This window comes from Bos mutus, chromosome 21, assembly GCF_027580195.1.
Source record: "Bos mutus isolate GX-2022 chromosome 21, NWIPB_WYAK_1.1, whole genome shotgun sequence".
NCBI classification, from domain to species: domain Eukaryota; kingdom Metazoa; phylum Chordata; class Mammalia; order Artiodactyla; family Bovidae; genus Bos; species Bos mutus.
The window spans coordinates 41,898,248-41,914,393 of record NC_091637.1 but is presented as its reverse complement, the minus strand read 5'-3'; the positions used below and the strand labels follow the sequence as shown (position 1 = coordinate 41,914,393).

Below are 16,146 nucleotides of genomic sequence, written 5' to 3'. Positions count from 1 at the left end.
TCAGAAAATCATCTTTGTATAATTTTTCAATTAAGACTTCACAATCATATCATACATCACATGACACAGCTATTTTGGGTCTTACTTAGTCATTTACAGCTAAATACAAATGAATCTCAGACATATTATGCCTGTCACAGCTTCTGTTCATTGTGCCCTTTGCCCAGATCCTGTCATCATTAACAGTTCCCTATGAGTCATTGATTTGGATACTAACGTCTTTTGAATGAATTTCTTCAACAAGAAATGTTACTTCATAGGTTTGAAAATGAACAATCCAGAATATGTCATCAATACAGCTGACAACTTTTAGAACAAGAGTATTTGGAATGACCTTTAATTAAACTAGTCTCTCTAATGTGGGAATTTTATTTCATTTTTAAATAATGTAAAACACAAACATCTGAGAGAATATGGCTTTTCTCAGCTTCCATCATAATGTGCAAAGTAACATGAAGGAAACAGATTTAGACAGATTTATAAGAAAGCAGAGGAATATTTTGGCCTGACAGTTTTATGTGTACCATAGTTTAAGGGAAAAAGGTATTTAATGGGCATCTCACTTTGACACTTTCTTGGTGCTGTGAAAAACCAGTGAGGCAACACTTGTTGACCCTCCCCCTTCCAGGAACTTCAGGCCCAGGAAAGGAAGAACTAGCAGTTTCTGTGTGGACTTACTTCTCAACTGAACTATAAAGAGAAAAGGTTGGAGAAAAACTGCTCTGAACATAAAGAATAAGTCTGTACTATTTTTCCATTTTTTACCAGCTTTACTGAGATATAACTGACATATAAAATTGTATACACTTAAGTGTATGTGAGGGCTTCCCTGCTGGCTCAGACGGTAAAGAATCTGCCTGCAATACAGGAGACCTGGGTTTGATCCCTGGGTTGGGAAGATCCCCTGGAGAAGAGAATGGTTACCCACTCCAGTATTCTTGCCTGGAGAATTCCATGGACAGAGGAGCCTGGTGGGCTACAGTCCATGGGTCACAAAGAGGCGGACACGATTGAGTGACCAAGCATGCACACAAGCGTATGTGATGATTTGACATACAAGTATTGCAAAAGGATAACCACATAAGGTTAGTTAATACACCCATCAACTCATATAATTACAATTTTGTGTATGTGTGGTGAGATCACTTAAGATATATTAGTATTAAATATAGTCACAATACTGTCCATTAGATTCCCAGAACTTAATCATCTTATACCTGGAAGATAGTGCCTCTAACAGCCACATTCTACTTTCCATTTCTGTGAGCTTCGCTTATTTCAGATTCCACATACAAGTAAAACCATACAGTATTTCCCTTTCTCTGTCTAACTTTTATCACTTAGCTCTCAGGTCAATCCACGTTGTCACAAACAGTAGGGTTTCCTTCCTCTTATGGATTATATATATATATATATACATACATACACATACACACATTCATGTCACATTATATTTATCCATTCATCTCTTGATGAACACAGATTTTTCCCATGTCCTAGATATTGTGACCAATGCTGCAATAAACTTGAGGATAGATATCTCTTCAAGACAGTGATTTCATTTTCTCTGGATACATACTCAGAACTGGGATTGCTGGATCACATAGTAGTTCTGTTTTTTGAGGAACCTCCATACTGTTTTTCACAGCAGCTACACCAATTTACATTCCCATCAATAGTGCACAACAGTTGCCTTTTCTCCACATCCTCACCAGCATTTGCTGTCACTTGTCTCTTTGAGAATAGTTATTCTAATAAGTGTGAGGTGATAGCTCATCGTGGTCTTGATTTGTATTTCCCTGATGATTACTAACATAGAGCAACTTTTCTTATACCTGTTGGCCATTTGTGTATCTTCTTTGGAAAAATATCTACTCACGTTCTCTGCCCACTTTTAAACAGGATTATTCAGGGGGGTTGCTATTGAGCTGTATAAGTTTCTTATATATTTGAGATGTTAACTCCTTATCTAATATATGGTGTGCAAATATTTTCTCCTATTCCATATACTACAAAAACTTTTTCCCAGTTGAGTATTCTTGACTGCCTTGTCAAATATGACTCAACTCTGCCCTCCAGCGAGTAAGCACCAGCCCCACCTCCCCCACAGGCCATGTACACGGCTTCAGGGGGCCCTAGCTCCACCCTCCAGCAGGTCCACACCAAGTCCTATCCCCTCAGGGCTGCGTGACCAGCCACAGGGGGACCCAGCCCCACTCATCAGCAGGCCAGCAGCAGCTCCATGCCCCTCTCACCAGATGACACAGCCCACTGCACAGGAAGCCTACCCCACCCTCCAGCGGCACTGAAGTCACCACATGAGGCATGACCCTGCTGCCAATAAGACCAGGGGCCAGCCTGATCTCCCAAAGCACCCACTGTAATCAGCTCCAGCACAACAGAAGGGAAACACGTCCCACATTGATGGCAACCCCAGAGTGTACAGCTCTGGTGACCAGAGGGGAGGGTTTCTGGGCCCCAAAGCACACTTCCTCCATAAGGCCACTTCTCCAAGATTGAGAAACGTAACCAAGCTACCCAACACACTGAAATAAACACAGAGAACTGGGCAAAATGAGGAGATGGACAACTATGTTCCAAACAAAGAAATGAGGCCTAACCTCAGAAAAATAACCAAATGAAGTGGAGATAAGCAATCTTTAAGATGATTATTTTTATTTATTTGTCAGGCAAATTATAGATCTTCATTTCTTTGTGGTTGGAGTTTCATTATTTTTATTTGGTCATGTTGTATATTGCCTGACACTTCATGATCCATGCAACTTTACCTTGGTTTTTGTATATTTGAAGGAGCAAGCACCTCTTTCAGTCTTTATAGTTTGATTTCAGTAAGAACAGATCTTCTCCTGTCTATTCCTCCAGTTGGTGGAATAACCTATAGAATCACAGTTATGTTGGGCTAGAGCTGGTTATGAGGTTTTTGCTGGGTATGCAGTGAGATCCATGGTCAGTGGGCTTGTTATCAGGGTTTCAGGTGGATGTGGATAATGCCTGGTGCCTCTAGTACCTTATTCAGTAAGTATATTGAGTAAGTAGTGCTCAGACAACTGTTCACTTCTGAATCCACAGTGGGGTCTTCAGACAGTGAACCTATTACAGGTGTGTGGCAGGTGTCGTCTCTAGGAAGATTGCCACCTGGTCATTGGATGGGTCCCTATGTGGGCAGGACCTATCGTGAACCTCGGCTGAGAGAGGCCAAAAGTAAGCCCCAGGACTGTTTCAGTTTCCAGAGCCAAAACTGAACTCGGCAGACCTGTCTCTGCAAGCATAGATAAGTCTTCCACCAGGTCCCTGAGCAAGCTGCTCTGATCCCTGACTGTGAGTAGAGGTACTAAAGCCAAGTATAGGACCCTTTTAGGATCTCCAAGAGTTTGGACAACAGGGCCTGCTGCCTGATCTCCATGCCGGCAAAACTGCTGGCAGACTGTAAAGGCACTAGAGTAAAGGGTCCTTTCAGGATCTCCAAGGGCACACATGGGAGTGTCTCCTGTGCTGGGACCCTAGAGCCCCAGGACTGTCAGCAGACTGGCAGACTGTGGCTGTGAGGAAGCTAAAGCTATGTATAGGGCCTTTTCAAGGTCTCCTACGATCCATATGAGAGTTTCTCCTGCCTGGTTCCTATGCCAACAGGCTTGCTCTTGGATTGCGGCTGGCATAGGACTAATACCTAGTCTAAGGCCCTTCAAGGATCTCCAGGGCACAGATGAGAGTATCTCATACCTCATCAAGTCTCTGTACTCTTAAACTAGTTTCTGAGTCTATTGTTGTTAAGTCGCTCAGTCTGTCCAACTCTTTGTGACCTCACGGACTGCAGCACACCAGGCTCCCCGTTCTTCACAGTCTCCCAGAGTTGGTTCAAACTCACGTCCATTGAGTTGATGATAGCATCCTACTATCTTATCTTCTGTCACCCTTTCTCCTCCTGCCCTCAATCTTTTCCAGCATCAGGGTCTTTTTTAATGAGCTGGCTCTTCACATCAGGTGGCCAAAGTATTGGAACTTCAGCACCAGTCCTTCCAATGAATATTCAGGACCGATTTCTTTTAGGATTGACTAGTTTGATCTCCTTGCAGTCCAAGGGATCCTCAAGAGTCTTCTCCAGCACCACAGTTTAAAAACTTCAATTCTTTGGCACTCAGCCTTCTCTCTGGTCCAACTCTCACATATGTACATAACTACTGGAAAAACCACAGCTTTAATTATATGGACCTTTGTTGGCAAAGTGATATCTCCGCTTTTTAATATGCTGCTTAGGTTTGTCATTGCTTTCCCTCCAAGGAACAAGCATCTTTTGATTTTGTGGCTGTAGTCACTCTCTGTAGTGATTTTGGACCCAAAGAAAATAAAATCTGTCACTACTTCCACTTTTTCCCCCTTCTATTTGTCATGAAGTGATAGGACCAGATATCATGATCTTCGTTTTTTAAGGTGGAATTTTAAGCCAACTTTTTTCACTCTTCTCTTTCACTGTAATCAAGAGGCTCTTTACAGAAAGAATAATTAAAGGTCTGTCACTTTCTACTATAGGAATGGTATCATCTGCATATCTGAGGTTGTTGGCATTTCTCCCGGTAATCTTGATTCCAACCTGTGATTCATCCAGCTCAACGTTTCACATGATATACTCTGCATAGAAGTGAAATAAACAGGGTGACAATATGCAGCCTTGATGTATACCTTTCCCAACTTTGAACCAGTCAGTTTCATGTAAGGTTCTAACTGCTGCTTCTTGACCTGCACACAGGTTTCTCAGGAGGCAGGTAAAGTGGTCTGGTACTCCCATCTCTTTAAGAATTTTCCACAATTTGTTGTGATCCATCCACACGGTCAAAGGCTTTAGCACGGTCAATGAAGCAGATGTTTTTTTCTGGAATTCCTTGCTTTCTCTATGATTCATCAGATGTTTGCAATTTGATCTCCGGTTCCTCTGCCTTTTCTAAACCGATCTTACACGTCTGGAAATTTTTGGTTCACATACCACTGCAGTCTAGCTTGAAGGATTTTGAGCATTACCTTGCTAGCACGTGAAATGAGTGCAACTGTACAGTAGCTTGAACATTCTATGGCCCCAGGGCCATAGAATTGTCCTTTGGCAGGGGTACCATACCCTAAACTGAAGAATTTTAAGCTTATATTTATATTTAATATACTTATATTAAATAATACACTTATTTAATATTTAGATCTCATCTATTCCACTCAGATCTCAAAATGCTATCAGCATGACCTTAACTTCAGTCAGGAGATTGGAATCTGATCAGATCTGAAGGAAAGACTGAAAGATATTATTGAGGGAGGTTAGTTCATCAGTAAACATCACTCTATAGCAGGATTCTTCTACCTTGCTATTATTTACATTTTGGGCCAGATAATCCTTTATTATGGCTTCCCAGGTGGTACAGTGGTAAAGAATCTGCCTGCCAATGCAGGAGACACAGGAGACATGGGTTCAATCCCTGGGTTGGGAAGATTCCCAGGAGAAGCAAATGGCAACTCAATCTGGTATTCTTGCCTGGAAAACCCATAATCACAGAAGCCTGGCGGGCTGCAAATTCCTTGGGGGTTGCAAACAGTAGGACATGACTTAGCAACTGAGCACAGCACAATATTGTATAATAAAGAGCTGACTTGTGCATTGTAGCATGTTCACCACCCGATGCCAGTAGCACTTCCACCTGTCCAGTGACGACAATCAAAATGTCTTTCAGTTCAGTTCAGTTCAGTTCAGTCACACAGTCATGTCCGACTCTTTGTGACCCCATGAATCGCAGCACACCAGGCCTCCCTGTCCATCACCAACTCCCAGAGTTCACTCAGACTCACGTCCATCGAGTCAGTGATGCCATCCAGCCATCTCATCTTCTGTCATCCCCTTCTCCTCCTGCCCCCAATCCCTCCCAGCATCAGAGTCTTTTCCAATGAGTCAACTCTTCACATGAGGTGGCCAAAGTACTGGAGCTTCAGCTTTAGCATCATTCCTTCCAAAGAAATCCCAGGGCTGATCTCCTTCAGAATGGACTGGTTGGACCTCCTTGCATTCCAAGGGACTCTCAAGAGTCCTCTCCAACACCACAGTTCAAAAGCATCAGTTCTTCGGTGCTCAGCCTTCTTCACAATCCAACTCTCACATCCATACATGACCACTGGTAGAACCATAGCCTTGACTAGACGGACCTTTGTTGGCAAAGTAAGGTCTCTGCTTTTGAATATGCTATCTAGGTTGGTCATAACTTTCCTTCCAAGGAGTAAGCGTCTTTTAATTTCTGGCTGCAGTCATCATCTGCAGTTATTTTGGAACCTAAAAAAATAAAGTCTGACACTGTTTCCACTGTTTCCCCCTCTATTTCCCATGAAGTGATGGAACCGGATGCCATGATCTTCGTTTTCTGAATGTTGAGCTTTAAGCCAACTTTTTCACTCTCCTCTTTCACTTTCATCAAGAGGCTTTTTAGTTCCTCTTCACTTTCTGCCATAAGGGTGGTGTCATCTGCATATCTGAGGTTACTGATATTTCTCCCAGCAATCTTGATTCCATCTTGTGCTTCTTCTAGCCCAGTGTTTCTCATGATGTATTCTGCATATAAGTTATATAAACAGGGTGACTATATACAGCCTTGACGAACTCCTTTTCCTATTTGGAACCAGTCTGTTGTTCCATGTCCAGTTCTAACTGTTGCCTCCTTACCTGCATATAGCTTTCTCAAGAGGCAGGTCAGGTGGTCTGGTATTCCCATCTCTTTCAGAATTTTCCACGGTTTATTGTGATCCACACAGTCAAAGGCTTTGGCATAGTCAATAAAGCAGAAATAGATGTTTTTCTGGAACTCTCTTACTTTTTCCATGATCCAGCAGATGTTGGCAATTTGATCTCTGGTTCCTCTGCCTTTTCTAAAACCAGGTTGAACATCTGGAAGTTCACGGTTCACATATTGCTGAAGCCTGGCTTGGAGAATTTTGAGCATTACTTAACTAGCGTGTGAGATGAGTGTAATTGTGTGGTAGTTTGAGCATTTTTTGTCATAGCCTTTGTCTTTAGATAGTGCCAAATGTTTCCTAGGGTTAAAATCACTCCTGGTAGAGAACCGCTGCCTTATATTGAGACTCACAGTTGACATTCCCCTCCCACATACCCAGAGCTTCACATCAGCTTCTAAAATATTTTAAAATTATGTATGTGTGAATATATATAAATCTATAATCTATGTTTGAGTTAATTAACCATCGAGGAAGCATAGTGTAGTTTGGCTCTTCTCAACTAAAATTATTTTGTTCTTCACAAGATCCAAACTTAAAAAAAAATTTCTGAAAAACACCATCTAAAATTAAAAGTATCCATCCTTCCAAAATTTAAAAATTGAAAACAAAAACTATTTAACATTATCTACGCATGGGAAATGAAGTGAGGTTTACCTTACTTTACACAATTCTAAACAGATGTTCTTTCTCACTCAAGAAACAATTTATTATCTTAATCATCATCATGATCATCTAAAAATCTCATCATATATAATCAAGAGAGGTAAGAAAGTCAAGCAGATTTTCCTGAGGATACCTCTGAGGTTCTGGCCTTTAAGAGATGTGCATCGAATGTCAGTTTGAAATGTGGAATTTTAGTACCTTTCACCTTGTTAAGTATTTTTAATGTCAGTTTCAAATTAAAAGAGTGCCTCTTTGCATGTAAGAAAAATACTTTTAGAATGTATGTATATATGTGTGTGTCTGTATCTGTATACACTCTAAAAGTATTTTTCTTACCGTCTGGTGGCTCAGACAGTAAAGAATCTACCTGCAATACAGAGACCTGGGTTCGATCCCTGGGTTGGGAAGATCCCCTTGAGAAGGGCATGGCAACCAGTTCCAGTATTCTTGCCTGGAGAATCCCCATGGACAGAGAAGCCTGTGGCTGCAGTCCATGGGGTCATAAAGAGTCAGACACAACTGAGCAACTAAGCATATATATATATATATATAACCGAACCACTTCACTGTACAGCAGAAATAATGAACACAACCGTGTAAATCAACTACATTCCAATAAAATAAATTTTCTTTAAAAAAAAGAAAGAAAAGCTCAATTATGAGAACTATAAAATTTCAAAGTAGAAAGGAACCTCAGGAGCCATCTATTATCCTCTTATCCCAGGAAGGGATCAACACATCAAGATTCCTGGTACATGATTAAGGATAAAGAAAGATGGATTTTAAGAAGGTTCACTTGTGAATCAACTAGAAAACTATCCAAATCTGCTGTTATAACTTTTACCCATTGGTATAACCTTTAAAGAAAACAGAATTTTTCTTTCTAATTCATCAGTTTCCATTCAAAAGTTCTGGGCTCTTTTCTCATCTGTGTAGTTTTAAGCCCCTATATAATCCTAAGCCTCACTGGTGTCAGGAAATGAAGTAGAACAAGCTTCCTAAGACAGCTGACCATGTATCCCTTCACCAAAACCCCTCCCACCTACCCCTCAGATCAGATCAGTCGCTCAGTCATATCCGACTCTTTGCGACCCCATGAATCGCAGCACACCAGGCCTCCCTGTCCATCACCAGCTCCCGGAGTTCACTCAGACTCATGTCCATCGAGTCAGTGATGCCATCCAGCCATCTCATCCTCTGTTGTCCCCTTCTCCTCCTGCCCCCAATCCCTCCCAGCATCAGAGTCTTTTCCAATGAGTCAACTTTTCGCATGAGGTGGCCAAAGTACTGGAGTTTCAGCTTTAGCATCATTCCTTCCAAAGAAATCCCAGGGCTGATCTCCTTCAGAATGGACTGGATGGATCTCCTTGCAGTCCAAGGGACTCTCAAGAGTCCTCTCTAACACCACGGTTCAAAAGCATCAATTCTTCGGTGCTCAGCCTTCTTCACAGTTCAACTCTCACATCCATACATGACCACAGGATAAACCATAGCCTTGACTAGAAGGACCTTTGTTGGCAAAGTAATGTCTCTGCTTTTGAATATGCTATCTAAGTAGGTCATAACTTTCCTTCCAAGGAGTAAGCGTCTTTTAATTTCATGGTTGCAGTCACCATCTACAGTGATTTTGGAGCCCAGAAAAAAAAAGTCTAACACTGTTTCCACTGTTTCCCCATCCATTTCCCATGAAGTGATGGGACCGGATGCCATGATGTTCGTTTTCTGAATGTTGAGCTTTTTTTTTTTTTTTGAATGTTGAGCTTTAAACCAACTTTTTCACTCTCCACTTTCACTTTCATCAAGAGGCTTTTGAGTTCCTCTTCACTTTCTGCCATAAGGGTGGTGTCATCTGCATATCTGAGGTTATTGATATTTCTCCCAGCAATCTTGATTCTAGCTTGTGTTTCTTCCAGTCCAGCGTTTCTCATGATGTACTCTGCATATAAGTTAAATAAGCAGAGTGACAATATACAGCCTTGACGTACTCCTTTTCCTATTTGGAACCAGTCTGTTGTTCCACATCCAGTTCTAACTATTGCTTCCTGATCTGCATACAAATTCCTCAAGAGGCAGATCAGGTGGTCTGGTATTCCCATCTCTTTCAGAATTTTCCATAGTTTATTGTGATCCACACAGTCAAAGGCTTTGGCTTAGTCAATAAAGCAGAAATAGATGTTTTTCTGGAACTCTCTTGATTTTTCGATGATCCATCAGATGTTGGCAATTTGATCTCTGGTTCCTCTGCCTTTTCTAAAACCAGCTTGAACATCTGGAAATTTACGGTTCACGTATTGCTGAAGCCTGGCTTGGAGAATTTTGAGCATTACTTTACTAGCGTGTGAGATGAGTGCAATTGTGCGGTAGTTTGAGCATTCTTTGGCATTGCCTTTGTTTGGGATTGGAATGAAAACTGACCTTTTCCAGTCCTGTGGCCACTGCTGAGTTTTCCAAATTTGCTGGCATATTGAGTGCAGCACTTTCACAGCATCATCTTTCAGGATTTGAAATAGCTCAACTGGAATGCTATCACCTACACTAGCTTTGTTTGTAGTGATGCTTTCTAAGGCCCACTTGACTTCACATTCCAGGATGTCTGGCTCTAGGTGAGTGATCACACCATCGTGATGATCTGGGTCATGAAGATCTTTTTTTGTACAGTTCTGTGTATTCTTGCCATCTCTTCTTAATATCTTCTGCTTCTGTTAGGTCCATACCATTTCTGTCCTTTATCGAGCCCATCTTTGCATGAAATGTTCCTTTGGTATCTCTGATTTTCTTGAAGAGATTTCTAGTCTTTCCCATTCTGTTGTTTTCCTCTATTTCTTTGCATTGATCACTGAAGAAGGCTTTCTTATCTCTTCTTGCTATTCTTTGGAACTCTGCATTCAGATATTTATATCTTTCCTTTTCTCCTTTGCTTTTCGCTTCTCTTCTTTTCACAGCTATTTGTAAGGCCTCCCCAGACAGCCATTTTGCTTTTTTGCATTTCTTTTCCATGGGGATGGTCTTGATCCCTGTCTCCTGTACAATGTCACGAACCTCAGTCCATAGTTCATCAGGCACTCTATCTATCAGATTTAGGCCCTTAAATCTATTTCTCACTTCCACTGTATAATCATAAGGGATTTGATTTATGTCATACCTGAATGGTCTAGTGGTTTTCCCTACTTTCTTCAATATAAGTCTGAATTTGGCAATAAGGAGTTCATGGTCTGAGCTACAGTCAGCTTCTGGTCTTGTTTTTGCTGACTGTATAGAGCTTCTCCATCTTTGGCTGCAAAGAATATAATCAATCTGATTTCGGTGTTGACCATCTGGTGATGTCCATGTGTAGAGTCTTCTCTTGTGTTGTTGGAAGAGGGTGTTTGTTATGACCAGTGCATTTTCTTGGCAAAACTCTATTAGTCTTTGCCCTACTTCATTCCGTATTCCAAGGCCAAATTTGCCTGTTACTCCAGGTGTTTCTTGACTTCCTACTTTTGCATTCCAGTCCCCTATAATGAAAAGGACGTCTTTTTTCGGTGTTAGTTCTAAAAGGTCTTGTAGGTCTTCATAGAACTGTTCAACTTCAGCTTCTTCAGCATTACTGGTTGGTGCATAGACTCAGATTACTGTGATATTGAATGGTTTGCCTTGGAAACCAACAGAGATCATTCTGTCGTTTTTGAGATTGCATCCAAGTACTGCATTTCAGACTCTTTTGTTGACCATGATGGCTACTCCATTTCTTCTGAGGGATTCCTGCCCGCAGTAGTAGATATAATGGTCATCTGAGTTAATTCACCCATTTCAGTTCCATTTCAGTTCGCTGATTCCATACCCCTAACTCCTTTCAAACACACCCAATGTCACCTAGTTAGCATTTTCAAAAGGGATGGACTCCTTGTCTTAGATCCATTTATCAACTAATCATGCAGCCTTCACCAGCATCATCCTCTCTCCACGGACTTAACTGAGCCTCTACCCTTCACCAATATCCATTCATCAAGGAGTGATGCTTATTTCTACTCAGAGACTATTGGAGAGGCATAAAGGTCATCTTCCTCACCTCATACACCCATTTGGAGATACTTTACACTATAGCAGAGAATAATTAATATCTTTGATTAAGAAAAGAGGCTAAAATCAAGTCACACTCAATTTACCTGTATTCTTAGGAAAAACTATATAGCAGACGCCCAAGTTCTCATTCTTATCTTTAGAGAGTTTTCTCATCCACTTAAGTGAAAATCAAATGAGCTCCCAACAGTTAAAACCATCACCAAAACCATCCTGTCTTACTCTGAACACTGAAAAGTTTTTAGTATTTTATTAGCAAAAATAATTTTGTTAATCTGAGACCACTTCTTTTTTGTAATAATTTTTAAGTCTCCAGCCCTATTCAAGTCAATCATTTCAGAGCTAAATTTGGAATGATACTACTTTTATAAGATAATGTAACAGCTGAAGACTCATTAAAATTTTCATTGTACCCTGCAGTAGAATTCTGTTCTTTTTCCCTCCTTCCCTGTACATTTCCACTTGATTAATCCCGGCTCCCAGCCAGCCAGTCTTGGAGAAGATCCTGCTTCCCTACCCAATCCCCACTGCTAGCTCTGGTGTGCCAAATACTAATTCTTACTCATGCAGTGGCAGCTCCTCTTTTTTGAGAAGCTTTTCCTCGCCCTCCTCCTCTCCTGTATTACAGCTTGGGGGAGTTACAGAGGCCAGTGATTTACACAGGTACTAGAGGTACCTGACACCACCCAGAGTAAGCCTACTCTTTTGGCACTTCTCTGCACATTATCTGACAGGAGGTATCCTCTGCAGTCCTGCAAGGAATTCTTTTCAGGACCTTGAGGATTTTCTGCCTCAGCTCCTAATAGGCATTAAACCAAATATTTTGCCCAGATTCATCCTACCCCCACTATGGAAGCCTCACTTGCTCCAGGGGTATCTCATAACCCAGGATCCTAGGAGAGTTTATTTGTTTGGTTTTTGTGTTTCTGTGGAGTTGCCATTGCTCTGAGGTTAGCTGGTACCATTTATTAAGTCTCTAAATCTCAAACTATGGGCTTCCTGAAAACTACCTGGAAGCAAAATGCGAATGAGAGATCATAAAAAAGAACGAAGGAAGAAGCAGAGACACTCTGAGACAATCTCAAACCACCTCACTGACATGCAGTGGTAACTTAGGTTTGTGGCTCTACACTGGTGCCCGCACCTCTGTGAGGGTCAGCCTCCCAGGTGCCTGTCCAGGCCTGGCCAGGGGGGCTCAGCCTCTGCTCCCACGCTCTGTGCTCTGTGGTGGCTAAGGCTCTCCTCGGTGCCTGAGTGGCCATCTCCTCACACAGAGCTGAGCTGGCAAACTGATGCTGCCCAGGCCCGGAAACAGTGGGGGCTGCATGGTTTGTCTAATTCTCTGAACATAAACTTGGCAGGAGTCCTTTGAGTTACTAAGCAACTGAACATCTGACATGAAGTGTTTAACAACCTTTCCATAGATTACTAAAAGTTCCCAGAGTAGATTCATGTCTGGTCCCATGAAGAAAGAAGAAGGAAACAGAGGTAGCCAAGAAGAGAGTGGGGAGAAAAAGCCAAGAAAGAAGGCGAAAGGAAACAGCAACTTACAGAGCCAGGAAGAAGAGGAAGGCAGGAAAACGGGAGGCACTTGAGATGGAGACTCTCAGGGAAGGAGATTATGCCCCAGGCCAGCATTTCCCAAAAGCTCCAGGGAGCAGTCTTTCAGCAAAAAGAGTTTCTACGGTTTTCATTTGTTATACAGAACCATGGGTCTTTCCTCCATTTTTGTTGTCTTCACTCCACTCAGCCACTCACCTCAAATACACAGCTCTCACAAAATCTGTAACAGGAGGCTAACATGCATGACAATCTCATGTAGACACACAAGGAGCAGAATACCAATGCAAGACAGGTAGCAAGAACGGAAGAGTTCACTCCTTCTGGCTTAGAAAACTCTCGATTCTTAACTTAATGTTCTGAGCAAGATGCCTTTCTGCTGCCTCTCTGGACCGACTTCCTGCCCTGCTCCCTGGTGCAGGCAATGTGTGCTTAGTCGTTCAGTCGTGTCCAACTCTTTGAGACCCCATGGACTGTAGCCTGCCAGGCTCTTCAGTCCATGGGGATTCTCTAGGCTAGAATACTGGAGTGGGTTTTCATGCCCTCTTCCAGGGGATCTTCCCAACCCAGAGATCCAACCCAGGTCTCCCACACTGTAGGCAGATTCTTTACTGTCTGAGCCACCAGGGAAGTCTGGTGCAGGCAATAAGGAGATGAATTGTTTGTGGAAAATTGGAAAATTTGACAATAAGAATAAATCAACCAAAAGCCAATCAGCATTTTATTAACACATGGCTAAAAATCTAAAACCAAGAATTGCGACAGTTTTAATAATAGGTTTGTGGGCCTCAAATTCTCTCTCCCACTACCTTTCTTTAATAAACATTTTATTCTACATAGAAGTTAATCCAATCAGCTTCCAGCCCTGACACACAGAGATCCGGCGAGAGGTACTTCTTTCCAGAGTAAATTTTAGGGGTCCAGAGTCAGTGGTATGTGCTATTACAAGAGCAATTCTTGTCTCCAGCCCCCCAGAGTACTACATATCTCATTTAAACAGCAAATTAGAAAACGCAATTGTCAAGAGGAAAAATTAAAACTTGAGTGACATAAGTTCTGCCATTCTGTTTGATCACATGGAATTTTTAACTCATGCTTAAAATTTAAAGCAGTAAAACAGTGCAATTATACTGTTTTGTTTGATAAATGCAAAGTTAATACATGAAATATTTTACTGAATTTAAACTTTAAAATTATTACTTTTATGAATAATTGTTAACTACATTTATTATAAAACTTAAGGGTGAATCAATAATTATGATTGATTATTCACATGGTTATTGTTGAAAATAATTTTGTCCTATATAAGCAAGGGTAAGGGTATTAAAAATTATCTGTTCTGGGTGTCAAAAATGCCTGGTATACCATTACCTCTTTGGAGCACATAAGTGTCTCCTCTGCTCTCTGGCTTCTCACTGGGTTCTTACTGGACCACTGGTGGGGATCAGGAAAGAAAAAGAGCGAGATCGGGGCATTTATCTCTTCCTTTCCTTGCAGACTTGCCCAACTCTGGCAACATCCTTTGACATTTCTCCCCAGCTTTATTGAAATATGATTGACAAATAAACAGTGTATAAATTTAAGGTGCACAGGTGGTCCAGTGGTTGAGAATCCGCCTTGCAGTACAGGGGACACTGGTTTGATCTCTGGTCCGGGAGGATCCCACATGCCGAGGAACAGCTGGGATTACTGTGCCACAATTACTGTGCTCTAGAGCCTGACAGTGGCAACCCACTCCAGTACTCTTGCCTGGAAAATCCCATGGACGTAGGAGCCTGGTAGGCTGCAGTCCATGGGGTCGCTAAGAGTTGGACACGACTGAGCAACTTCACTTTCACTTTTCACTTTCATGCATTGGAGAAGGAAATGGCAACCCACTCCAGTGTTCTTGCCTGGAGAATCCCAGGGACGGGGGAGCCTGGTGGGCTGCCGTCTATGGGGTCGCACAGAGTCGGACACGACCGAAGTGACTTAGCAGCAACAGCAGCAGAGCCTGACAGCCACAACTACTGAGCCCATGTGCTGCAACCACTGAGGCCTGTGCATGTAGAGCCTGTGCTCCCCGACAAGAGAAGCATCGCAACAAGAAGCCCACGCGCCACCTGAAGAGTAGCCCCGCTCACTGCAACTAAAGAAAGCTCGTGTGCAGCAAAAATGACCCATCACAGCCAAAAAACGTATGAATATTTTTTCCAAAAAAAACTTAAGGTTCACAACATGATCTTTGGAAATATGTATATGTTGTGAAATGATTCCCCCAATCAAGTGAATTTACCTATGCATCACCTCATGTATTTACTCTGTGTGCGTGTATGGTGAAAACACTTAAGGTCTATTCTCTTGGCAACTCTCAAATACATGATACAGTATTATTAACTACAGTCACCATGCTGAACATCAGATCTTGAAAACTTTTTCATCTTGCATAAGTGAAATTTAGTACTATTTGACCAGTATCTCCCCGTTTACCCTACCCTCCTGCCCCTGACAACCACAGTTCTACCCTGTTTTTCTGAGTAAGTTTATTTTAGATACCATATACAAGTAAGATTAAATGTTTGTCGTGCTCACTTTGGCAGCACATATACTAAAATTGGAATGATACAGAGAAGATTAGCATGGCCGCTGCCTAAGGATGATATGCAAATTCGTGAAGCATTCTATATTTAAAAAAAAAAAAAAAGTTTGTCTTTCAGTGTCTGGTTTATCCCACTTAGCATAATGTCCTCTAGAATCATCCAGTTTGTCACAAATGATAGGATTTCCTTCTTTTTCATGGCTGAATAGTAATCCATTGTATAATATTCCAATATACCACAGTTCTTTATCCATCTACCCATAGATGGCCATTTAGGCTGTTTCCATATCTTCCTTACTGTGAATAATGATGCAGTGACATAGGGATATGACTACATTGATGTCATTTCCTTCAGATATATATCAGAAGTGGAGTTGCTGAATTATATGGTAGTTATTTCTTTAGGTGTGTGTGTGTGTTTTTTTTTTAAGGACTCTCCATACTGCTTTCCATAATGGCTATACCAGTTTATATTCCCGCCATCCTTTGACTTTGACCAAAGTCATTCT

General features: G+C 41.7%; 1 non-coding gene across 1 annotated transcript; it reads left to right on the top strand.

Annotated features, from left to right (window-relative positions):
• Positions 1 to 15,622: 15,622 nt before the first annotated feature.
• Positions 15,623 to 15,729, top strand: LOC138984544 (U6 spliceosomal RNA). Its single transcript, XR_011461829.1, has one exon. It is a non-coding gene; the product is annotated as a U6 spliceosomal RNA (small nuclear RNA).
• The last annotated feature ends 417 nt before the right edge of the window (positions 15,730 to 16,146 follow it).